The sequence below is a fragment of the Dermacentor silvarum genome, chromosome 4, assembly GCF_013339745.2.
Source record: "Dermacentor silvarum isolate Dsil-2018 chromosome 4, BIME_Dsil_1.4, whole genome shotgun sequence".
NCBI lineage: Eukaryota > Metazoa > Arthropoda > Arachnida > Ixodida > Ixodidae > Dermacentor > Dermacentor silvarum.
This window is the reverse complement of record NC_051157.2, coordinates 207,956,364-207,983,452: the sequence shown is the minus strand read 5'-3', so window position 1 is coordinate 207,983,452 and position 27,089 is coordinate 207,956,364.

Here is a 27,089-nt window from a genome sequence, read left to right as displayed (position 1 = left end):
ACAAACTGCTTGACCCATACCAGTGCGGCTTTCGCGAGGGTCGGTCCACCACTGACCATTTGATACGTATCGAGGCGCAGATACGCGAAGCTTTTGTTCACAAACAGTTCTTTCTGTCTGTATTCCTAGACATGGAAAAGGCCTATGACACCACATGGCGGTTTGGAATACTGAGAGACCTCTCCCACTTTGGTATACGTGGTAATATGTTAAATATGATTGAAAGTTATCTGCTGAATCGCACATTCCGTGTCCGAGTTGGCAATGTTCTATCACGACCTTTTGTGCAGGAAACTGGTGTACCCCAGGGAGGCGTGCTCAGCTGCACACTCTTTATCGTTAAAATTAACACGCTTCGTGCTTCGTTACCACCCGCTATTTTTTATTCCATCTATGTGGACGATATACAAATAGGATTCAAGTCCTGTAACCTCGCAGTGTGCAAGAGACAGGTACAGCAGGGGTTGAACAAAGTGTCAAAGTGGGCAGACGAAAACGGGTTCAAAATAAACCCCCACAAAAGTTCTTGTGTTCTTTTCACCAGGAAGAAAGGTCTCGTTGCAGATCCCACTATCGAAATGTATGGACAACAAATACCTATAAACAGAGATCACAAATTTTTAGGCATCATTCTTGACTGTAAGCTTACTTTCATCAACCACATAAAACATCTCAAGGCGAAATGTCTAAGAACAATGAACTTACTGAAAATTTTATCTCACACATCCTGGGGCACCGACAGGAAGTGTTTAATGAATCTTCACAAGAGCCTCATTCGGTCACGATTGGACTACGGTGCCGTAGTATATCACTCTGCCGCCCCTAGCGCGCTAAAAATGCTAGATCCTGTCCACCATCTAGGTATCCGCCTGGCCACTGGCGCATTCAGAACAAGCCCCGTCGAAAGTTTATACGTGGAATCGAATGAGTGGTCACTCCACCTCCAGAGAACATACATCAGCTTCACCTATTTTCTCAAAGTGCACTCCGATCGGGAACATCCTTCTTTTACAACCCTTAATGATTTGAAGTGTTCAACGCTTTTCTATAATCGACCCTCTATGAGGCGGCCTTTCTCACTGCGTGTAAGAGAACTTGGCGAAGAGATGGATGTCCCACTTCTAGAACATCGCCTAATGCCTCCAGCTAAGCTGTCACCGCCCTGGGAGTGGCAGGTGATAGAATGTGATCTATCCTTTGTAGAGGTCACAAAGCATGCTCCCGACCTCGAAATTGCAATGCATTTCCGCGAACTTCAATCGAAGTACTCGTGCTCGGAATTCTATACCGACGCATCCAAGTCCCATGCTGGCGTATCTTACGCCGCGGTTGGCCCCTCTTTTTCAAAATCCGACGTATTAAACCCCCTAACAAGCATTTTCACCGCAGAAGCCTATGCAGTACTGTCTGCGGTGAAGCATATAGAGAAATTGAAACTACAAAAGGCAATAATATTCACAGACTCGTTGAGTCTTGTAAAAGCGCTAACATCCTTACAAAAGCATAAGAATCCTGTTGTTATCGAGCTTTACTCACTCTTGTGTAACATTTACCAATCTCGTAGACATGTAATAATATGCTGGGTGCCTGGCCATAGAGGCATCGAGGGCAATGTGCTAGCAGACCAGTTGGCCACATCAACTACATCGCAAGCTATTAATCCTGCCGCTGCTATTTCCTCCACAGATCTGAAGCCTTTTTTGCGAAGGAAACTGCGAGGCCACTGGCAGCGTCTGTGGGACGCTGAAACAACTAATAAGCTCCACTTGATTAAGCCACAGTTAGGTTTCTGGCCCTGTACAACTAAAACACGACGAACTGATGTCCTATTCTGTCGTCTCAGAATAGGACACACATATGGTACTCACAATTTTCTATTGAATGGAAATGATCCTCCAACATGTGGTAGATGTGGCGACAGGCTCACCGTCCTCCACGTCCTCTTGGAGTGTCGGGAAGCCGAAAGAGAAAGAAAGAAACATTTTCCTCTCGCATATCGCTATTGTGTCCCCCTGCATCCCGCTATGTTTCTCGGTAAAGAACCACTTTTTAGCACCAACGCAGTCCTTGCTTTCTTGAAAGATGTTGTGTTACATGTTATTAGTCCAATAAGTTCGTAGCGCATCCTCTCTCTAGAGGATGTTGCTGCGATAGTTTTTTAACTGCACATGCCTCCAGGCCCTTGTGTTTCAAGGGCTCTGTTTAGGCACTTGTGCTTCTGGCCAATTCTTGTATCTTAAATTTTTTGTAACTCGTATCATTTTTTCGCAATGCATTGTTCATGTCCATAGTACTCATAATCACTCATTGCCATAATCTTATTACTTATAGATTTTACGCACTTTACAGCGACTGATTTTAGGCCCCTTTACAGCCATGCCACATCTAATGTTCATATAATTCCCTATTCACCTACCACTAACAAGCCATTACCATCGTCTTGATACGAACTAATACTGTCATGGCGCTCTTTGGCCATACCTGGCCCTTGCGCCACTAAACTCCAACAATCATCATGTTTCGTACGTTAGCACCACCAGCTTGACCTAAGACGACGTTGGCAGCTACAGTTGTGTTGCAAGTTCTCGCCTGAAGCATGTTCTAGGGCGCGATCTTGTACGCGTTCCAAAATGGAACGGAGGCGTTCCCTTCCATCGAGCCGCACACGATTGGCCAATTTCAACCGCGACGTTCAAATTGACCGATCGTGTGCGGCTCGATGGAACGGAACGCCTCCGTTTCATTTTGGAACGCATACAAGATCGCGCCCCTAGTGTCTAGTGTGTACATAACTTGTGTGAAACATGTATGTAGTCTGTATATTGAGTCCTGAAGGTCAACCCTGGGTTGACGCGGGCCGCTCCCACATTGGGACTGTCAGGCCGAGCCCTTCAGCCACATCGCGGGCCTTCTGGACTGCCCGTAATTGGTCAGAGAGTGACTCACTTCGTAGCATTTGCCGCCACCATTCTTGTTCCTTGTCACAGTCTGCGAAGACCGCGGGGCACTGCCAAAGCATGTGGTCAAGAGTAATGATGCCATTGCACTTATTACAATTGGTTTGAATTTCCCTCTCCGGATAGATCCTGTTAATAAAATCTGGACTTGGGTATGTCCTTGTCTGTAGCAAACGTAATGTGAACGCTTGGGCTCTGCAAAGCTTACCGTGTGGCAATGGGTATTCCCGTCTTCTTAAATAATAATGTTTTGTGATTTCGTTATATGTTAATAATCGATCCCTGTGTTCCCTATGTGAAGTGTAAGCTGCTCGTTCGTGAAGAGCACGGCTAGAAAGTCCTCGTGCTGCTTCATTTGCCACCTCATTGAGGTTTCTCCGAGTTCCGTCCACCACCCCCAGATGTGCAGGAAACCAGCGAATTTAGATCCTCTCACTGTTGACCTTGTCTAGTAACTTGGTTGCTATCCATGTCACATATCCGTTAGTAAAGTTGCGTATGGCTGTTCTAGAGTCGCTGTAAATATGTGTCCACCGATGTGCAATAAACATTTACAACAGATCACTTTCTGGTTGTAGCGTCAATTTTTTTTCCACTGCATTTACTGCAGTCCCTAATGCTTACAGTAGTTTTATAGTACTTCGGTAAAGTACTTACACACATCGACATAGGTTCTATAGACATTTGCCTTTAGGGTCTCAAAAGCAACTCCATAGAAACATTCAAAAGAAATTACTGTTTTGCGTGTTCTATAGAAATGTTCTATAGAAATGTCTTTGCAATCTTAAAAGGAACTCTGTAGAGATGTTCTGTAGAAATTTGTCTTTAAGATCTTTAAAGGAACTCCGTAGAAATTTTCTACAGAAATTTGTCTTTACAATCTTAAAAGGAACTACGTAGAGATGTTCTATAGAAATTTGTCTTTAAGATCTTTAAAAGAACTCTGTAGAAATGTTCTATAGAAATTTGACTTTACAATCTTAAAAGGAACTCCGTAGAGATGTTCTATAGAAATTTGTCTTTAAGATCTTAAAAGAAACTCCGTAGAAACATTCTATAGAAATTTGTCTTCAAGATCTTAAAAGAAACTCCGTAGAAACATTCTATAGAAATTTGTATTCAAGATCTTAAAAGAAACTCCATAGAGATGTTCTATAGAAATTTGTCTTTACGATCTTCAAAGAAACTCCGTAGAAACATTCTATAGAAATTTGTCTTTAACATCTTAAAAGAAACTCCAGTAGAAATGTTCTATAGAAATTCGTCTTTACAATCTTAAAAGGAAATCCGTAGGAATGTTCTATAGAATTGTGTCTTTAGAGTTCCTATAAGAATGCGGTGGCCAATTAACTGTTGGAACTCTATAGGAAAATTCTATAAGCAGTAAAAATAAACACAATAGAATTCTATCGAACGAGGTCAAAAGGCTTTCTATAAAAACACATTAAAAATTTTGTAAGGGTACGCCGCAGCACACCTGCTTACTTAATTAGCTCATGTTTACTACAATTCATATTGCTACCAAAGCCGCTCACCTTACTTCGTATGACATTGCTGTGTTGCTATCGCATTCATTGCTTCGCCCTTAGAGCGAAACTGTGACATTTTTAATTCATACCAACGCTTGCATTAAACTGTTCCCGAAGTCGAAATGACGGCAACTGGACAAACAGCTATTGCACTTTTTTGTGCGCCTCACATGATCTCATACTCACTTGTAAATTCAGAAACATCGTTCGGCAATCTGACACCGAAACCGCATGGGAGAAATGCAATAGTAAATTATTTACTGACCACAGGCGATTATGAGATAGCCCACGCCCAACGCATTATAAAGCAGAAATACATAAATAAAAAATTTTGTCTCTACCCCTTTAAATACTTACTTTCATGTTTAATGTTTCATTTGAACACATGAAGGTGATGCGGACTATATCGCACAAGATGTTTGATATGTGAATGAATGTGTGCTCCCTGAATAAATACGTGCTGGGAACTTCAGCATTGCACACTTTTTTTTCCTTTTGTTTCCTCCTTGAGCAATACAAATGCCATTCCCATGGCATCACAGACAGTCTGTACTACGAAAAAAAAATGCAGCAGTGGAAGCAGCAGGTGACACTACTAACCGCATTGAAACCTACAATACTTGCAGTTGCCCCCGCAGGGGCGTCTGCGCAAGCAGGCGTTTGGTGAGTTGCGCCACCACGTACCCGAGCACACGAGGGTTGGACCCTCCTGCGTCTAACCGTGCGCGGCTTAGTGGTGTCCCGGGAAAAGGGGATCCAGTGGGTTGAGCCGAAGCCGGGTGTTTGGACCTTCAAGGCCCCTCGGCGGAGGCAATACACCTCTTTGGCCTCCGCTTCACGTAGACGGCACCTCCGGACCGGCCCACCCGGGGTAAATCGGTAGTTGCCTTTTCCTGTTTCTCTCTCCAATCTCCGTCTTTCTCTCTCGCCTTTTCATCTTTCCTGTTGTCTACTCTCTTCTATATTACTTCCGACCTTCTTGGCAGCGAGGGTTCACCCTGTGTGAGGAGCCAACCTAGGTTACTTCATATTCGGTTATAGTGGTGACGTACAGTTGGCGTCCGCAGGACTTGTTTTCTATAAGACCTGTGGCGTCCCCTTGTTGGGCTCCATGGTGGGCGGCTGGCGTTACTGCCGAAAACTGCAAATTTGGATGGATAGATCCTTTCCCAAACTCCCTGATCGCCCTCAGAAACGGCGCACCGAAGAAGTATTTAAATTTTTTGGCCGTAACACCGAGAATTTCCCCCGCTATCAAGTTATTCACTGTGAGAAACCAGGAAAGACAACGAGAATGATCTCGCCTTTCCTCGTTTCCAAATGTCTAACTCAGACAATTGGCCCAGGCTATCAGGCATCCAGACTAGCAAGTGCGGACCTTCTTTTGGAACTTCACGACAAAAAGCAACATGAAAAACGATCTAACCTAGTGTCTCTTGGGGACATACCCGTTTCAGTGACCCCCCACCGCACCATGAACACCATCCGCGGTGTAGTTTCCGATGATAATCTCATGGAGCTTACCGAGATTGAACTTCTGGAAGAATGGAAAGAATAGAATGTAATCAACGTAAAACGAATCAGAATGAGGCGTGATGGTAAAGAAATTGACACTAAGCATCTAATACTCACATTTGGTTCCGTGTGCTGCCAGAAACCATCGAGGCAGGTTACATTAAAATCAGAGTAAGGCTGTACATCCCCAACCCTCTCCGTTGCTTCAAATGCCAAAGATTTGGCCACAGTTCACAGAACTGCCGAGGCCGTCAGACTTGTGCGAAATGCAGTGCGAACGAACACCTCTCTGAATCATGTGAAAACTCTCTCCACTGTGTAAACTGTGATGGGGAGCGCGGCGCATACTCGCGGTCGTGCCCTACCTGGAAAAGAGAAAAGGAAGTAGTATCTGTAGTGAAGAAGAGGGATGATCGTGCAGTGGGGCATCCTTACCAGAGCTGTATAGTGGGTCAAGCTCTCCAGCTAGCGCATCGCTCGGACTACGCCGCTCGCGCCCGCAGTTCCCTGAGCTCATCCAACGGTCGGCTCTAACGCTTGCGTACAATAAACACCTTTACAAGTGGTGGAGAGTGCTACGCTCGAACGCATCCTGGAGCTTCGATCCCTTACCCTCTCTTCAACCATGTCTCAGGACACATCTCAGCCGACGTCCCAGCAAACGCCTCCTGCACCATCCGTCGTGTGCTCTGGTCTACATCGCCACAAGGATCCTCCTGTTTTCAGCGGCACAGACGACCACGACGTGGAGGACTGGCTGTCCATGTACGAACGAGTAAGCGTCGTCATTAAATGGGACGATGCCGCGAAATTAAGCAACGTCCTCTTTTACCTCGCCGGCACGGCAAGCCTCTGGTACAACAACCACGAGACGGAAATTCCGACATGGTCCGCGTTCAGGACCTCATTGGTAGCTGTGTTTGGTCGTCCTGCTGCGTGCAAGGTGCGAGCAGAATCCCGCTTGCGAGAACGAGCCCAACAGCCGGGAGAGTCCTTCACTAGCTACATCGAAGATATCCTGGACTTGTGTAAGCGCGTGGACGCGACAATGTCGGAATCAGACAGAATCAGAAACGTCATGAAAGGAATCGAGGACGCCGCTTTCAATATGCTGCTCGCCAAGAACCAACAATCCGTAACAGAGATCGTTACGTTATGCCAAAGTTACGAGGAGCTACGCAGGCAGCGCTCGTTGACTCGTCGGACTTCATCACGCGACGAACACATCGCTGGTCTGGCTACCACCTTCGACCAGACCGCACTGCTTGCGGAAGTGAAAGCATTCATTCGGGAGGAAGTAGCACGCCAACTCTCATTGGTACCCTTTGCTCAACCGTCGCATGTGCCACAGCCTGCTTCGACTATATTGCCTCCGCTCCGCCGCGCCATCGAGCAAGAAGTCGCCGAGGTCTTGCCAGACCAACGCCACCGTGTGCCTGCGTCTGTGCCACTGAGCTACACTGAAGTCGTGGCACCACCGCAACAGGCTCCGGCGCCAGCACCGCTCAGCTACGCTGAAGTCGTCGCGAGGCCCCGCCCACTCTCTGCTCATGTGCCCCTTACTTATGCCGACGTCGTCGCTAGGCCTCCAGTGCAGCCCTATCACCAGCCGCTCCAAACAGGGCGTGCTCCGACGTGGACGGGACCAGCCACAGCGAACCGGTGGCGTACATTTGACAACCGGCCTATATGCTTTGCCTGCGGCTACGCCGGTCACGTGGCCCGTTTCTGTAATCGTCTGCAGCCGCCCAGCGTCGCATCATCCATGACCAACCGTTCGCCCCGTCCATATTACGACCCACCTTCCGGTGTGTCACCAACATACCGCCCGCCGCTGAACACCCGCCGTTCCCCATCTCCACGCCGGCGCTCGCTATCGCCGATGCGGCCTCGTGCCGGCCCTCGGGACGAGGAAAACTAAGAGTCGCAGTCCAAGAGGCAAGGGCTATACGACAACGTCGAACTGCACAAGTCCTCATTGCAGCCCATCCAATGTAATAGACGTGTTTGTCGACGGTGTCCGCGCGTCTGCACTCGTGGACACAGGAGCAGCCGTATGTGTTATGGACGCTAAACTTTGCCGCTTACTTCGGAAAGTCACGACACCCCTGTCCGGACTATCCCTTCGAACAGCCAGTGCTCAGCACATTCGACCCTTGGCGTCTTGCATAGCTCGTGTAGAAATTCAAGACGCTGTACACGCTATAGAATTCTTCCTCATTTCCTCCTGTTCTCACGATGTCAATGACAGTGGGTAGGTGTAGGGTGGCTGTAAAGGGGCCTAAAATCCTGCGCACTAAAGGTGCGTAAAATACAAAATTAATAAGATCATGACAATGATGTGATCGGGCGCAATGAATATGGTATAAAAAAGCTGTGAGCGATACAAGGCACTACTGCCTCACAGAGACCCTTAGAAGCAAGAGCCTGGAGCAGAGTGCATTTCAAAATGCTGTCGCAGCAGCGTCCTCTGAAAGAGGACCCTGCTACGAATCTCTCGGGCGAAGAACTTGCAAAATGTCGATGTCGTTTAAAAAGGCTAAAACTGAGTCGTGCTGAAATACCGGGTCATTAGCTAAAAACATCGCTGGGTAAAGGGGTATGTTCTCTCTATAGGCTTGAACAAAGTGTTTCTTTCTTTCAGGTTCTATTAGAGGACACTGCACTAGGATGTGAAGTACAGTAAGTACCTCCCCGCATCTAGTACAGGTCGGGGGTTCGCCTCCAGACAACAAGTAATTGTGCGTGCCGTAAGTGTGTCCTATTCTGAGCCTACAGAATAGGACATCATTTCTTCTAGATTTCGTGGTGGATGGCCAGTTCCCTAAGCGAGGCTTAATTAAATGAAGTTTGTTTAGACTCTGGGCGTCCCACAAACGTTGCCAGTGGGCTCGCAGTCTCTTACGTAGATATGGCTTCATATCGGGAACAGGGACGGGCATGGATGTGTTTCCAGCTTTTGCGTCGATGGATGTGGCAATCTGGCCTACCAGTACATTTCCCTCGATGTCTCGGTGTCCTGGCACCCAGCACACCACAACATGCTGCCCAGACGCATATATATTACATAATAATGAATAAAGCGATACTATTACTGGATTTTTGTGCCTTTTAAGAGATTTTAAAGCTTTTACTACGCTCAGCGAGTCTGTGTAGATAATTGCTTTTGGTATTTTCGATTCTTTGATATGTTTAAGAGCCGACAGTATTGCACAAGCCTCTGCTGTGAAAATGCTCGTTTGGGGGTGCAGGGCGTCGGCATCTGAAAATTATGGGCCAACCGCTGCATAAGAGACGCCAGCATGAGACTTTGATGCATCGGTGTAAAATTCCGGACAGGAGTATTTATGCTGCAGTTCGAGGAAATGCATTCGAATGTGTGCAACCGGGGCGTGCTTCGTAACATGTAAAAAAGGACAAATCACAGTCGACAATCTGCCACTGCCACGGTGAGACCTGTATAGTGGGTGTCATTAGACGATGTTCAAAGAGTGGGACATCCATTTCCTCAGCCAGACTTCTCACACGCAACGAGAAGGGCTCTCTTACTGCAGGTCGGTTATGAAAGAGGTGGGAGCTGGACAAATCATTTACGGTGGAATATGAGGGATGTTCACTGTTTGCATTCACTCTAAGAAAATACATGAAAGCTGTGTAGGTCCTCTGGAAGTGGAGGGACCACTCATTGGATTCCACGTAAAGGCTTTCTACAGGGCTTGTCCTAAAGGCACCTGTAGACAAGCGAATACCTAGATGGTGGATGGGGTCCAGCATCTTCAACGCGGTTGGGGTGGCTGACTGGTAAATTATGGCCCCGTAGTCTAGGCGTGTTCGTATGAGGCTTTTATACAAATTTAACAGACACTTTCTGTCACTACCCCATGCAGTGCGTGACAACACTTTTAAAATATTCATTGTTTTCATGCACTTGTTTTTTAGATGTTTTAGGTGTGGTATGAATGTTAGCTTAGTGTCAAGAATTATGCCTAAGAATTTATGTTCCGTTTTTACAGGTAGACGCTGTCCTTGCAGGTCAATGTCGGGGTCGGGGTACAGTCCTCTCTTTCTAGAAAAAAGGACGCAGGCGCTCTTTTGTGGATTTAGGCAGAACCGATTCTCGTCTGCCCATTTAGCCACCTTGTTCAGACCAAGTTGAACCTGCCGCTCACAGATTGCAAGGTTGCATGATTTAAATCCAATCTGTATATCATCGACGTACGTTGAATAAAACATGTTGCGTGGGATGCATAGACGCAAGGAATTCATTTTTATAATGAAGAGAGTGCAACTGAGTACCCCACCCTGTGGTACTCCGGTTTCCTGCACGAAAGGCCGTGATAATGCATTGCCAACTCGAACACGAAATGTGCGATTCAGCAGATAACTTTCAATCACATTTAACATATTACCACGTATACCAAAGTGGGAGAGGTCTCTCAGTATTCCGAACCGCCATGTGGTGTCGTATGCTTTTTCCATATCGAGGAAAACAGAAAGGAAGAATTGTTTGTGAACAAAAGCTTCACGTATCTGCCTCAATACGTATCAAATGGTCAATTGTGGATCGACCCTCGCGAAAACCGCACTGGTATGGGTCAAGCAGCTTGTTTGATTCTAGGAAATGTATCAGACGACGGTTTATCATTTTCTCGAAAGCTTTGCAGAGGCAGCTTGTTAGAGCTATGGGCCGGTAACTCGATACGGACGATGGATCCTTGCCCTGCTTCAGGATAGGGATCACTATGGCCTCTTTCCAGGCAGAGGGGATCTCGCCGGAGGTCCATATAGAGTTATACAGACAGAGAAGGGTTTTCTTCGTTTCAGAGGGTAGGTTTTTCAACATGTCATATAGTATACGGTCAGGGCCTGGGGCAGATTGGTTGCAACAGGTGAGTGATGCATGCAGCTCTGCTAGGGAGAAAGGTAGGTTATATGGCTCGTTTCCGGTGCTCTTTCGGTCCAGTTTTTGTTTTTCTATTACTGATTTGTATCTTTTAAACGCTGGAGAATAGTGTGATGAACTGGACACATGTTCAAAATGTGCACCCAGATGGTTCGCCTGGTCCTCCAGGCTGTCTCCCTGCGTGTGTACCAGGGGAGGCGGATGTGTTTGTCGTCCTCTTACTCTATTCACCCTGTTCCAAACCTTGGCCTCATCCGTGTACGAGTTGATACTTGATAAAAATGTTTGCCAGCTGTCTCTCCTGGCTTGTCTGCGTGTTCTCCTACCTTGGGACTTGATTTTCTTGAAACTGACAAGGTTTTCAGCAGTAGGATAATCGCGAAGCTGCCTCCATGCTTTGTTCTGCTGCCTACGTGCGTTCCAGCATTGTTCATTCCACCAAGGAACACGGCGTTTGCTAGAAAGTCCACTTGTTTGGGGAATACACTTAGAAGCTGCGTCAATTATGAAATTAGTCAAATAATCGATGGCACCGTCAATTCCGAGCGATGAAATGTCAGCCCACGAGAGCTTACTGGTAAGTGCTTGGAATTTATCCCAGTCCGCTGCATTCACCTTCCACCGAGGAGCATGTGGTGGAGATTCGTATTGTCTTGGTGCTCTCAGCAGTATTGGGAAATGGTCGCTCCCGTAAGGGTTTTTTATAACTTCCCATTCAAGTTCAGGCAATATGGATGGAGAAGCTATGCTGAGGTCTATAGAGGAAAATGTTTTGTTTGCAAGACAATAATATGTAGGTTCTTTTTTGTTAAGCAGACAAGCACCGGATGAGAACAGAAAATCTTGAATTAGACGGCCTCGCGCATCGATGCGAGCGTCGCCCCACATATTGTTGTGTGCATTGAGATCGCCCAGAACAATATAGGGCTCTGGCAATTCGTCTATCAAGGACTGAAATTCGTGTTTGTGTAAGCGGTAATGTGGGGGTATGTAAAGCGAGCAAATTGTGACGAGTTTGTTTAGGAGAACAAGTCGGACTGCCACTGCTTCAAGTGGCGTTTGCAGCTTCAAACGTTGACACGCTATGCTTTTGTGAACTATAACGGCAACACCGCCTGAGGATGCACGAGCATCATCGCGGTCTTTACGAAACGTAACATACTGTCGGAGAAAGTTCGCATGTTCCGATTATAAGTGAGTTTCCTGTACACACAGCACTTTTGGATTATGTTCGTGGAGAAGTTCTTGTACATCATCGAGGTTCCTAAGAAGGCCTCTGATGTTCCATTGTATGATTTGTGTATCCATACTGAATGTAAATGGGTGCTGTGTGTACTAAAAAGGAAGTGTTGCCTTAGATTACAGAGCCCTTTCCAGGCCCTGTAACGCGGGATTTGTCCTTTCTGAAGCGGTCGAGCGAACCTCGCCGCTCCTTAGGCGCTTGGTGCGCCGTCAGGATGGGTGTGGTGTCCATTGCCTCTTGTGAGGCGCCGGACACGCGCTCTTGCGAGCGAGAAGTTTCACGAGAAAGTCTCGCCGCGAAGGACGAGACATTTGCGCCCATCATCCCGGAGGTCGATGGGGTTGCCTTTGGGCCTGAGCTGCGCCGGCTGTTGCCAGCGCCAGCAGGGGCCCGTGAGGGTGAGGCAGCCTTGACTGCACCCACCGTGGGAGCTGCTGGCGGGCCTGCAGGTTCGTTACGCGTAGCGCAGGCTGCTACCGAGGGCTGTTGTGGTGCCGGCAACCCTAGGGTAACCGGGCCTCTTTGCTGGTTGGGTGGAGTAGACTTCGCTACTTCCACCCTAGGGGCAGGAGCCACAAGCGACAGCTCGCTGCGCGCGGGCTGGGCAGGTGGCAATAGCCGCTGCGACGCTGCCCCTTGACGCGCCGCATCAGCGTAAGTGGTCGTGTGGAATGGTGAGCACCTTTTGCGTGCTTCCTTAAACGATATGTTTTCACGGACTTTGAGAGTGATGATTTCTTTTTCTTTTTTCCAGTTCGGACAAGACCGGGAGTAAGCTGGATGCTCACCATCACAGTTTACACAGTGAGGTGTCGCTTCACAGTTGTCTGAGGCATGACCTTGGGTTCCACATTTCGCACATGTCAATCTGCCGCGGCAGCTCTGCGAGCCGTGGCCAAATCTTTGACATTGGAAGCATCTTCTGGGATTAGGAATGTATGGCCTGACAGCTATCTTCGTATATCCGGTTTCTATGGTTTGTGGCAGATCGCAAGTGGCAAAGGTCAGGATGAGGTGTTTTGTGGGAATTTCTTTATTGTCTCTTCTGATAACGATGCGCTGTACGTTTGTTACGTTTTGTTCTTTCCAGCCTTCCAATAGTTCGGTTTCGGACAAGTCGATGAGATCTGCATCAGACACTACTCCACGTGCTGTGTTCATAGACCGATGCGGTGAAACGGTAACAGGTATGTCGCCAAATGCCACAAGCTTGTTTATTTTACTGTGCTGTTCTTTATCACGGATCTCAAGGAGGAGGTCCCCGCTCGCCATTTTGGTAACCTTATAACCAGGGCCAAGGGCTTCAGTCAGGCCTTTTGCGACTAGAAAAGGTGATACGGTTCTAGCTGGTTTTTCTGTTTTTTCGCTGTGAACAACTTGGAAACGGGGAAAGATTTCTCTCGGTTTGAATAGGCTTATTAGTTCTTCGGTGCGTCCCCTCTTGTGAGGGTGACGATCAAGTAAACGGGGAAATGCCGGCGTTCCCATATTATTTTCGTTTATTTCGGCGGCAATGGCGGCCACCCACCACGGAGCCCAACTAGGGGACGCTGCAGCACTTAACGTGTAAGGCTGCAGACGCCAGCCGTGCATTGCTCCTATAACCCAATATAAAATACCCAAGAGAGGGCACATACACAGGGTTAACCCAAGCCACCTATGAAAATGTAGAAATAACAGAAGAGAGGAGATGATAGGATAGTAAAAGAAAGGAGACAGGAAAGCAAAAGGTTGGAGAGGGGGGTAGGAAAAGGCAACCACCGATTTCCCCCGGGTGGGTCAGTCTGGGGGTGCCGTCTACGTGAAGCCGAGGCCAAAGGGGTGTGTTGCCTCTGCCGAGGGGCCTTAAAGGTCCAAACACCCAGCGTCGGCTCAACCCCCAGGATCCCCTTTTCCCCGGACACGGCTAGGCCGCGCTAGGTTAGACGCGGGAGGGTCCAACCCTCGTGTGCTCGGGTACGTGGTGGCGCAACTCACCAAACGCCTGCTGCGCAGACGCCCCTGCGGGGAACTATTAAAATTGTAACTATTAAAATTATAATGATGATGTATGGTGTTTAATGGCGCAAGGGTCAAGTATGGCCAAAGAGCGCCATGCCAGTGTTTGTGAGTTTGTAGTGGAGTAATGAATTCTGAGAAGTAGATGAGGCGTGGCTGTAAAGGGGCCTAAAATAATCGCTGTATAGTGCGTAAAATATACATGTACTAAAATCATGGCAATGACTAATGAGGTGTACTATGAAATGGAGAATGCATTGAGAAAGAAGAATACTATATTTAAAATATTTAAAATGCAGTAATTGGCAAGAAGCACTACTGCCTAAACAGAGCCCTTGAACCACAAGGGCCTGGAGGCATGTGCTATAAAAAAAACTACTATCACAGCGGCATCTTCTGGAGAGAGGATGCGCTACGAACTAGTTGGGCTAATAACATGCAGGACCACATCGTTCAAAAATTTGACGACGGCTTTGGCATTAAAAAGCGGTTCTTCACCAAGAAACATAATGGGGTGAAGCGGGACATGATATTGGTACGCTTGTGGAAAATATTTCCTTCTTTCTGTTTCGGCTTCCCGGCACTCCACGAGGACATGGAGGACGGTCAGCCTTTCACCACATCTACCACAGGTTGGTGGTTCGTCACCAGTAAGCAAAAAATTGTGGGTGCCATATGTATGTCCTATTCTGAGACGACAGAATAGGACATCAGTTCGTCGTGTTTTCGTTATGGGAGGCCAGAAACCTAACTGTGGTTTAATGAAGTGAAGCTTATTATTTATTTCAGCATCCCACAAGCGTTGCCAGTGGCTTCGCAGTTTCTTTCGCAGGAAAGGCTTCAAATCTGTTGCAGGAACAGCAGTTGTAGGGTTAATAGCCTGAGATGTAATAGATGTGGCCATTTGATCTGCTCGAACATTACCCTCAATGCCTCTATGACCCGGCACCCAGCATATAATTATATGCCGGTTTGATATATACGCTCTGCATAGGATGGAATAGAGCTCAGTTAGTAAAGGATTTTTGTGTTTGCAGAGTGACATCAGGGCTTTCACGACGCTTAGGGAGTCTGTAAATATAATTGCTTTTTGAAGTTTTGATTTCCTTATATGGTTCACGGCCGACAATAGTGCATGGGCCTCAGCCGTAAAGATACTCGTTTCCGGGTGCAGTACACCGGATTCCGAGAAGGATGGGCCGACGGCTGCATATGACACGCCGGTATGTGACCTAGAAGCGTCTGTGTAAAACTCTGCGCATGAGTACTTGGATTGAAGCTCTAGGAAGTGCATTTTAATGTGTGCCTCTGGTGCGTTTTTCGTAACCTCTACAAATGATGTATCGCAATCTATGAGTTGCCACTGCCACGGTGGTAACAGTTTTGCTGGAGCCATAAGACAATGTTCAAGAACAGGAACACCCATTTCCTCACTGAGGTTCCTCACGCGCAAAGAGAAGGGCTTTCTCGCTGCCGGTCGATTATGGAAGAGTGTGGTAGCGGTCACGTCATTTATAGTTGAATAAGAAGGATGTTCAGTGTTCGCGCGTCTGCTCAGAAAATACGTGAAACTGCTATATGAACGCTGCAGATGGAGTGACCACTGATTCGACTCTACATAGAGGCTCTGGATAGGACTTGTTCGGAAAGCACCGGTCGCGAGGCGGATTCCCAGATGGTGAACGGGGTCTAGTATTTTTAATGCACTTGGCGTTGCGGAATTATACACTATAGCTCCGTAATCGAGACGTGAGCGGACAAGACTTTTATAGAGGTTAAGCAGACACTTTCGATCACTACCCCAAGTCGTACGTGACAGAAGCTTTAAAAGGTTCATTGTCTTCAGGCATTTTGCCCTCAGATACTTAATATGAGGAATAAATGTAAGCTTGGAATCTAAAATAATGCCTAGAAACTTATGCTCGCTGCTCACAGAGAGCGCATCTCCTTTGATTTCTATACTGGGGACAGGCGTTATGCCTCTCTTGTTTGTAAAGAGTACGCAAGTGCTCTTCTGGGCGTTTACTTTAAAACCATTCTCATCTGCCCATTTGGACAATCTGTTTATTCCCAGCTGCGCTTGTCGTTCGCAGATGGCAATATTGCATGACTTAAAGGCTATCTGCACATCGTCGACATAAACAGAATAAAACATAGTGCGTGGGATGACTGTGTGCAGGGAACTCATTTTTACAATAAATAGTGTGCAACTAAGCACGCCCCCTTGTGGCACACCGGTCTCTTGGGTGAATGACTTCGAAAAAGCGTTACCCACTCTTACGCGGAATGTGCGATTAGATAGGTAACTTTCGATTGTATTTAACATGTTGCCACGGACACCCATCGCGGAAAGATCTCTGAGAATGCCGTAGCGCCATGTCGTGTCATAAGCTTTCTCTAGGTCGAGGAACACTGAAAGACAGAACTGCTTATGTATAAAAGCGTCTCTAATATAAGACTCAATGCGAACAAGGTGGTCTGTTGTGGACATACCTTCCCTGAAACCACATTGGAAGGGGTCTAGTAATTTGTTATTTTCAAGGAAACAGATTAAGCGCCTGTTGATCATTTTTTCAAATAGTTTGCACAGACAGCTTGTTAGCGCTATTGGCCTGTAGCTGCTGGCTAGGGACGGGTCTTTGCCTTGTTTAAGCACGGGGATGACTATGGCCTCCTTCCACGAGGGCGGGATATACCCAGCCGCCCACATGGCATTGAAAAGAGACAGGAGTGTTTTCAGCGCTTCAGGATGCAGATGCTTAATCATTTCATACATGACACGATCGCCGCCTGGCGCCGAGTTGTTGCAGCAAGTAAGAGAAGCTTTAAGTTCAACTAGGCTGAATGGGCAGTTGTAATCTTCATTTTGTGAACATTTTCGATCAAGGGGCTTTCGCTCTGCGTGTTCTTTGAACCTGAGAAATGCTTGTGTGTAGTGGGACGCACTGGATACATGTTCGAAGTGTTCGCCCAGACAACCTGCCTGGTCTTCCAGGCTCTCACCTTGTGTACTGACTAACGGTAAAGGGTGTACCTCCCGGCCTTTTAATTTATTTACTCGATTCCACACTTTTGTCTCATCCGTGTAAGAATTTATACTGGAGATGTACTTCTCCCAACTCTCCCTTTTAGCACGTCGACGTGTTCTTCTACCCTGGGACTTTATTTGTTTGAAACTAATCAAATTTTCAGCAGTTGGGGAGTCGCGAAGTCGTCCCCAAGCTTTGTTTTGATTTTTCCGTGCTTGTTTACATTCTTCATTCCACCACGGGATGCGACGTTTATTCGTAAGTCCGTTAGTTTGAAGGATGCATTTCGTGGCAGCGTCAATTATTAAGCCTGTTATATACGCCACAGCGTCTTCTATATTAAAGGAGGCAATATCGTCCGTGCTTAAATATGTAAGTTCTCGGAAATGTTCCCAGTTAGCTGTCTCCACCTTCCATCGGGGAATGTGTGCCGAGCATCCATCTTGTTTTGTTAAGTTTAACATGATTGGGAAGTGGTCGCTCCCAAAAGGGTTTTTGATAACGGACCACTCCAGGTACGGGATTAGCGTACACGACACGATACTTAAATCTATGGAGGAGTATGTATTATGCGCCACGCTGTAGTACGTTGGCTCTTTCTTATTTAGTATACATGCTCGTGAGGAAAACAGAAAGTTTTCAATCAGGCGACCTCTCGCATCGCAACGAGAGTCTCCCCACAAGGTGTTATGTGCATTTAAATCTCCGACAACTATGTATGGAGCAGGAAGTTCATCTATGTAATTTTGAAATTCCGTTTTATTAAGTGAATAGCTGGGAGGGATGTATATTGAACTAATAGTGATTAGCTTGTCAAACAACACCCCTCGGACAGCAACTGCCTCTAGGGGCGTATGAAGTTTTAATTCCCGGCAGGCAACACCTCTGTCTACTATGATAGCCACACCACCGGATGACACAACAGTGTCATCGCGGTCTTTGCGAAAAATAGCATATTGTCTGAGAAAATTTGTTTGTGTACATTTCAGGTGCGTTTCTTGAACACACAGCACCTTAGGGTTAAACCTGTGTAGGATGTCTTTAACGTCATCGAGGTTGTGAAGGAGTCCTCTGACGTTCCACTGTATTATTTGTGTATTCATCGTGGGAATGTTTTTTGTGCTGTGTGTTTAAGAGAGAGCAGTTACTTCACAGAGCCCTTGTCGGGCCCTGTGATGCGGGCTTTTTCTTGTTTGGAGCGATCGCGAGATTCACGGCGCTCCTTAGGCGCTGATGGCGCCGTCTGGCTTGTTGTTGTGTCCATGGCCTCTTGCGAGGCGCTGGGCACGCGCTCTTGCGAGCGGTTTGTTTTACGTGCGGGCCTCGTCTCGATGGACGAGATCCCTGAGGCCACCAGCCCGGAGGTCGATGGCCCCTTGTTCTGAGGTGGCGGAGCAGCGCTAGCTGCAGCCGCCGAGGGGGCGGATGGCGTCGCTGGCAGCTCACCGCGTGTGAGCCGGACAGCCGCCGGAAACCGTTGTGTCGCTGCCCCCTGACGCGCCACATCGGCAAAGGTGTTCTTGGGCAGGTATGATACCCGCCTACGTGCCTCCTTGAATGATATGTTCTCCTTTACTTTGATTGATACTATTTCTTTTTCTCTTTTCCAGGTGGGGCACGACCGCGAGTATGCGGCGTGCTCCCCATCACAGTTCACACAGTGGAGAGAGTTTTCACATGATTCAGAGAGATGTTCGTTCGCACTGCATTTTGCACAAGTCTGACGGCCTCGGCAGTTCTGTGAACTGTGGCCAAATCTTTGGCATTTGAAGCAACGGAGAGGGTTAGGGATGTACGGCCTTACTCGGATTTTAATGTAACCTGCCTCGATGGTTTCTGGCAGCACACTGGAACCGAATGTGAGTATTAGGTGCTTAGTGTCAATTTCTTTACCATCACGCCTCATTCTGATTCGTTTTACGTTGATCACATTTTGTTCTTTCCATTCTTCCAGAAGTTCAGACTCGCTCAGCTCCATGAGATCATCATCGGAAATCACACCGCGGATGGTGTTCATAGGTGCGGTGTGGGGTCACTGAAACTGGTATGTCCCCGAGAGACACTAGATTACAAAGTTTTTCATATTGCTTTTTGTCATGTAGTTCCAAGAGAAGGTCGCCACTCGCAAGTCTGGTTGCCTTATAGCCTCGGCCAATTGTCTGAGTTAGACTTTTCGGAAACGAGGAAGGGCGAGATCATTCTCGTTGTCTTTCCTGGTTTCTCACAGTGTATTACCTGATAGCGGGGGAAATTCTCAGTGTTGCGACCAAAAAATTTAAATATTTCTTCGGTGCGCCCTCGTTTCTGAGGGCGATCAGAGAGCTTGGGAAAGGAGCTATCCATGGAAAATTTTCAGTTTTCGGTAGTAACGCCAGCCGCCCACCGTGGAGCCCAACAAGGGGACGCCACAGGTCTTATAAAAACAAGTCCTGCGGACGCCAGCTGTACGTCACCACTATAACCGAATATGAAATAACCTAGGTAGGCTACTCACACAGGGTTAACCCTCGCTGCCAAGAAGGTCGGAAGTAATATGGAAGAGAGTAGACGACAGAAAAGATGAAAAGGCGAGAGAGAAAGACGAAGATTGGAGAGAGAGACAGGAAAAGGCAACTACCGATTTCCCCCGGGTGGGTCAGTCCGGGGGTGCCGTCTACGTGAAGCCGAGGCCAAAGGGGTGTGTTGCCTCCGCCGAGGGGCCGTAAAGGTCCAAACACCCGGCATTGGCTCAACCCCCAGGATCCCCTTTTCCCCGGACACGGCTAAGCCGCGCACGGTTAGACGCGGGAGGTTCCAAACCTCGTGTGCTCGGGTACGTGGTGGCGCAACTCACCAAACGCCTGCTGACGCAGACGCCCCTGCGGGGACAAATGGGAAGGATATGTGATTCAATAATTCAGCTGGAACTGGAAATTTTTTCCACCTGGGTGGACATGTTCGTGAGGGTTGTGTTGGCGCATTCCGTAAAGCCATTTGTTTGTGGATGGTACGGCATAGAGCATCAAATACTTGAACATATAGACAAAGCAGCTTGCGTCTGCACATCCCTTTCCCAGGACGAAGCTACCATCCGGTCTGCTTGGTATGACAGCGGACTTCAGCACACGGAAGCTTGTAACGGCGGCGCGCACGCCTCAGCTCGTTGAGAATCGGCACTTGCCGCCATCAATGGTGGGGACAATGAGCTCTCCCAGAATGAAGGACGGCTGGAGCCAGGTGCTGTCACCACCTCGTCTGTCACGAGCTCTGCAGGCGGCGCAGGATACGTGCCATGCTCAGGCCCTGACCCAGGGATGGGACCCTGCCTTGTTCTTCGAGTTACAGTCGACGCTGCAGAAGCGCGACGCAGTCGCCGCGGAGCTCAAAGGGAAGCTGGAAACACTCTGGGAGAGCCATGCCAGTGAGGTGCAGGAGCTCCGTGTCAAGATCGATATGCTACTTCAGACTCCTTCAACAGAACCAATGCAGTGTGCGGCGGAAGTGAAGATCTGCACCACCAAGAAAGAGAAGCCAACCAGCACGAATGGTAAAGGCGCCCAGGTCAGCCCATAACCAGAGCAGCCACAGCTACGGCAAAAGCTACGTAAGATGTTTCCTCTGCCTATTCCCAGGCCCAAGGATAATCCGCACTCGCTTCCTGTCTACACAAAGCCCCGGCCACTACCTCCACCCTCTATTACCCCGTGTCCCACTACAGCTTGTGGCACACACACTTTTAATATATTTGGAGCAATGCCTCCAGAACAGAATGAAATCAAACAGACCTCTTTAGTTCCTTAAGGGAACAGGGTAAGCAAAAATATTGAAAAAAATCATTTTTTTCTTTTTGCGCAATTGGAAATCTGCGCCTTTTCTGAATCGGAATCAGTCATTTGTTTGTTCCAGCGCGACTTCCTTTTGTCTAAAAATGACATATTTTGAAACCTCTGCGGCGGCCTGCCACGCCCCCCTCCCTTACGCTTCGCTGAATGCAAGTTTAGTGGGAATGTGATTTGGTCTGGCAACAAGTGCTTCGTCAGCCGAGTCGATGTTTAGCTGTAGCCAAACGCGTTTTGCGCGCGTTTTTTTGCACAGGTAGTTTGCGCGCGTTCGCAGAGTGCGACGCCAAGATCGAAGAAGGTGTTTAGGAAACGTCGCTTCTGCGGCAATCGGCATGCGTCAACTGTTACTGAAGTGCAATCGCCCGAGAGGAGCCCAACAGCCAGAGAAGCGCCCACCACAAACATGGCTTCTTCAAAGCTGTCACATTCGCCAGCGTGTATTGACAGTGAAAAGGTGACTTTTACTGACGGTGGCTATGGACTGCTTGACATTGACCTTTTGAGTGTTGCTATTACAGAAAGCTGTGTGTGTAAACTGCGTGGAGGAAACATGCAACTGGTAGGCAACACCACGATGCGTGTAGGAGTTGTCTGCACTTATTCTCTTGATTGCAAGAAGTGCTCATTTTCCCAACAATTTGCTACATCGAAGAAAACAGCGGCCGGTCTTTTCGAAGCAAACGTTCGGATTGTCTATGCGCTGCGATGTATCGGAAAAGGAGTAACTGCAGGAAAAACACTGTGTGCTATTCTAAACCTGCCACCGCCACCAACGAAGCTTTCTCGCTACTATAAAGAACTTCTCATCTACGTCAATGAGGCAGCTGAAGAGTCAATGAAACGTGCGGCCGCAGAAACTGTTGAGCTCAATGATGGTGACAAGGATATTGCAGTTGCTCTTGATGGAAGTTCGCAGAAGCGAGGGCATACCTCCCATAATGGGCTAGTTTCGGCAACAAGTGTGGATAGTGGAAAAGTACTTGACGTACATGTCATGACTAAGTATTGCTCTAAATGCATCACCAATGACACCTCGTCACTTGAGAAGCATGGTCATGAGTGTGATCAAAACTACAAGGGCACAAGTAGTGGCATGGAGACTGCGGGAGCTTTATGCATATTTCAAAGAAGTGAGGAATGTCGCGGTGTTCGATATGTCAAGTATTTAGGGGACGGTGACAGCAAGGGATTCCTTGCAGTTCAAGCATCACAGCCATATGGAAATGTTTCAGTTTGCAAGCTGGAGTGCATTGGGCACGTTCAGAAAAGAATGGGCACAAGACTGCGCAAACTAAAGAAAGAGGGCAAAGGCATCAAGCTCTCTGACGGGAAATCTATATCTGGCTGGGGACGTCTTAGTGATGCGATTATTGACAAGCTCCAAAACTATTATGGTTTAGCCATTAGAAGAAAGTAGGCAGCTTGGAGGACATGCGAAAAGCTGTCTGGGCCACATATTTCCACTTGGCATCAACGGATACCAATCCATCCCACCGTCTTTGCCCGAAGGACGCCGACACCTGATGCAAATTCAACAAAGCCCAGTTGAGTGGTGAACCATACGTTCACAAGGAACACCTTCCAGCATCTGTTCTTGAGGCTGTTAAGCCAATTTATCAGCAACTTGCTAATCCCGAATTACTTGCTAAATGCCTCCATGGCAAAACTCAAAACCCCAACGAGTCATTCAACAATGTCGTGTGGGAGCGAGCTCCGAAAAACGTGTTTCTCGGACACCAATCATTGAAAATATGCAGTCTTGATGCTGTGCTCACATTTAATGATGGCAATATAGCCCGTGTGAATGTGCTCAACTACTTTGGAATTTCGCCAGGGCGCTACACAGTGCAGGGCCTACGCACCCTTGACTTGCGTCGGAAGTACTTCGCTGACAGGGCTGCACAGCAGGCGACAAAGGAGGCTCGCCAGTCAAGACGCCTCAGCACAAAAAGAAAACTTGATATTGGTGATGAGTATCTGGCTGGTGCCTATTGAAAGGGACTTTCAATTGGCGGTTATTTTGTGGCACTTTTGAAATAAAGCACATTTTCCACTCTAATCGCGATTATCTCAAAACATGCTTTTTTGTACTTTTGTTCCTTTATCTCAGCAACCGCCGTATCTAGGAACATATATTTTGGCCAGTAATTAGAGAACATGCTAGAGAATATACAGAAGCAGAATTATTCTTTTGCGAGAAAGTGCTTTTCTTCAACACGACATCTAGTACCTATTACAGAGTGATAATGACGTACGTGAAGTAAAAAAATTACAAAAAACGAGCAGCAGCGTTTTTAGTGCTAAATCTGCTTCAGTAAGAAGAGGGAAGGTTTATCATCACAATGATAGTAAAATAATTACTGTAACTGTTATGGTTATGAAGAAAAAGGTATATAAACATCGCCTAAAATACATGGCGGGTATAGGGCTTAACCCTGTTCCCTTAACTAAGTTTACAGGTCATAGGTTTTGTTTAGCATAGAATGAGGTGCAAGTCCCTTTATTTCTGGCCACATTAACATTTCTGGCCAATTTAAGAAATTGAAAGAAAAGCATCCACACAGACAAGGATAATTCTTAATATTTCTGGCTACCACTTCAAATGCCTCCACTGAGTGTTACAATGCTGCATGTAGCCATACCAAGGATCTCACAGCATCAGCTGCAGGTAAAAACCAAAAGCAGTCAAAGTGCTGGTGCATTCTGGACACTATACTTAAAAAACTTTTAGGCAAGAACAGTTCAAGAAGCAGACATAAGAACTACATTTATTTGTACAGTTCCCTATTTGAATGGCTTTTTCTTCTCGCTTAGACAATACCTACAGCTAGCCACAGCAGCTCCCTGATGCAGATTCCGCAAGCCAAGACGCCACAGACAAATGCAGGTAAGAGGCAAGAAGCAATGGCACTGGTGTTGAACATCAACCTAACTTCTTTTTCTCACGCTTAGGCAGCCAGCACACCTTGAACAGCCACCTTGACTGCAGGTATATCACCCAAGTTGCCAAGGAAGCATTTCAGGGTAAGCCACAGGGAATGAAAATGGCCACTTCTCCATGTGAACGATGCTATTTCCCTCAGATGACTCCTACACCTTGCCACGGCAGCTCCCTTGTGCAGATTCCACCAACAAAGACGCCGCAGAGGCACATAAAGGTAAGGAGGCAAGAAGCAAGGGCACTGGTGCTGACAGTGCTGATTTTTTTTTGTTCGTTTACACTGTATCTATATGTTTTGGAGAAGACTGCCAACTATCAAGTTCTTACTCAGTGCAAATTCCATAAAGCAGAAGCTACCATTGAAAATACTGCAGCTTTATGCAACACCCTCATTACGTGTTCACTGCTGTGTGCAGTATTTAGCTGTTAAGCAACAGTTTAGCTTGTAGTATTAGCTGTACTGAAACCAGAATGTTACACCCCAGTTGTTGCACCAGTACCCATACTGGTGAAACCTCTTTCATTAGACAGTTTTAGTTTAGCGTGGTTACCGGAATAGCGGGCGTACCGGAATAGCGGGACCGAAGTGCGCATGCGCAGAACACTAACCGACCCGTACCGTTTACCGTGCGCACGCTATTTCTCAGAGTTAACGTTACCGTGTTAGCGTGGTGTACGTAGTGTACGTAAAACATGGCGGCGGTCCCGGTCGCCCGCTTCGAACTGAATTTGGAGTTGTTTTTGTAGAATGCACTTCGTTCGTAGCAAATGACTGCGTAAACGGCTTTTACTTGGTCTCATGCCGCTTCGCCGAGAGAGTGTTATGGCTAATCTTGAGGAATTTTCGAGATCGCTTCTCGTTTCGAACGCGCCTAAGCCTAACGAGAGAAATTTTTCTGAGATGCGAGCGCCATCTGTCGCTAAAGTCGGGAGATAGGCGCGACGACGGCATATGGCCTCTGAGATGGGAGGATTGCGGAGGCTATGGTAGACAGCGTGTACTGCTTGTCTGTTTCGTTGCAGATCGACGGACATGTGAAGTAAAGAATACAACGCGCTCCTGGCTTCCATTGCGCTGCCTATCGCACTTTCCGGACGCACACACACATAGAATTAGGTGCCCTGTGTATGCGAAATTCAAAGCGTAATGGAATAGCATCCCGCACGTAAACTACTCTATCACGCTATACTAAAACTCTCTTTCTGCAAAGTTCGTGTGCGGAACGGTAACGCTATTTCTCGTAACCCCGCTATTACGCTAACGCTAAACTAAAACTGTCTATTACAGGCAGCAGAATATCCTCAGCACCTCAGAGGAAGTGATCACATGTATTCCACCTTGCAGTCTCCAAGGGCTAAGCTTCTCGACACAAGCAAGACACTGTCTGAAACGAACAAAACATAAGCTTAAAAAGAAGAGAGAGAAAGCAGCAACCCTTAAAGGACTTATCAGTGAGATTAAGAAAAAGCAGTAGCATCCTGAAGGGGAGCTGGTATTGGAATCATTTGGTGAGCTACCGAAGGAGCTAATTAAAAATTGGAGTACCAACATCAGCTGAGCATGAGGTCGAGGCACTACAGTGAAAAGCTTCGCAAGTTCGCAACGACACTGTACTACCTATTCACCCAGTGCCTACAATTACGTCAAGCATATTCTGCACGCCCAGCAAACAGACAATCCGTGCCTGGCTGAAATTAGTTTATGCTTGGCCAGGGTTTACCAATAACAAATATGTGATTTTATATGTGAGAGGAATTTTTCTTCTCACCTGGTTCGTGCTGTTGCCTGTACAAGTGTGATCTGTTTTAGCAGCAAGCTAATAGAGAGAACAGTGACATATGACAGTCCCGCTGTTGAGAAAAAGTGTGCTTCTGTTTCCTACATTACCCTGTCACTGTGGCATGAGAAAACTGCATCCACTACATGCGCAGCGACAGTCAAGGTGATGATTACAGAAAGTTTGCAGTCCCAACAGTAGGTGGCATAATTATTGTGCTCTCACAGCCTGTTGTATACACACCAGCTCATCAGCCAAAATGCACTTTTTAAAAAGATAGGGAACTCCGATAAAGTACCTTCTGCAGAGGCAACAGGTGGCTTCTGTTCTCTCATACCAAAAACATAGGTGGTGCACAGGGTTGCCAGTTCCGCTTATAATAAGCCGGATTCGGGCTTCTTTTTTCACCCACTCACTTGTAGGTTTTTAGTTGCTTGTTGCGTTTTTTTTTTTGGCTCATTCACGTTTGTCATTAAATATACGCGAAAGCAACAGGAGTCACAAAGTACGAAACTGTCGCTATCTATTCATCAATTTTCTGATGCCTTGCCAGCAATCGTGTTCTTTGTGCAAAATGGCTTCGAAGTGGTCGAAGTATGGTAAAAGATATTGTAAAGGAGTGGGAAAAGGAAATGCAGCTCAAGGTCTGGTTACGCCAAGACACCGGAGACAATAAAAAAGCAGCATGCAAGTATTGCAAGTGTGAGATTCATGTACTGGTAAACGTGCAATGAACAGGGTGCAGATTACCCTGGAGGCTACTTTAAAAAGTAAGTGAGTGCTTTCATTCATTCTTGTACCTATTTTCCTTGTACAAAATAATGCGTTATTTGTTTACCTTCCCTTCATATTTTTGGGATTTTTTTCCATACTACATTTAGCCTATTTTCAAGCATGAAAAACTTTGTTCAACTTCCGCTTCTTTTGGGCTTCTTTGCAAGTCGTGCCGCTTTTTGGGGCTTCTTTTGGGATGATTATTAGCTTGTTTGCTAGGCAGCATCTGGCAACTCTGGTGGTGCAGCTAGCAACCGGGTGAGAAGAAAGAGGACCATGTGTTGTTCTTTATCCACTTCTGTGCCTTGCCCTTATGTCCTGCAATGTTTTCATATACAAAGCATACATTTTGCTTTTCTGGGTGACAATGTGCCATTCAAATCACCCTCTGATGGGCTAATAAGCATTCTTGAAGCATTGAAATGGTCTTGCTGGTCTGGGTGATGTATCGACTGCATTCACACGAATTACACAGTCCCATTTAGCTTGCTACATATTAGTGCAACTATTACACTGAAGAAATATGGACATGAACATATGTCACAGAAATGCTTTCAACATGCTCAAAAAAATAAAAAATAAATAAAATAACTAAAAATAA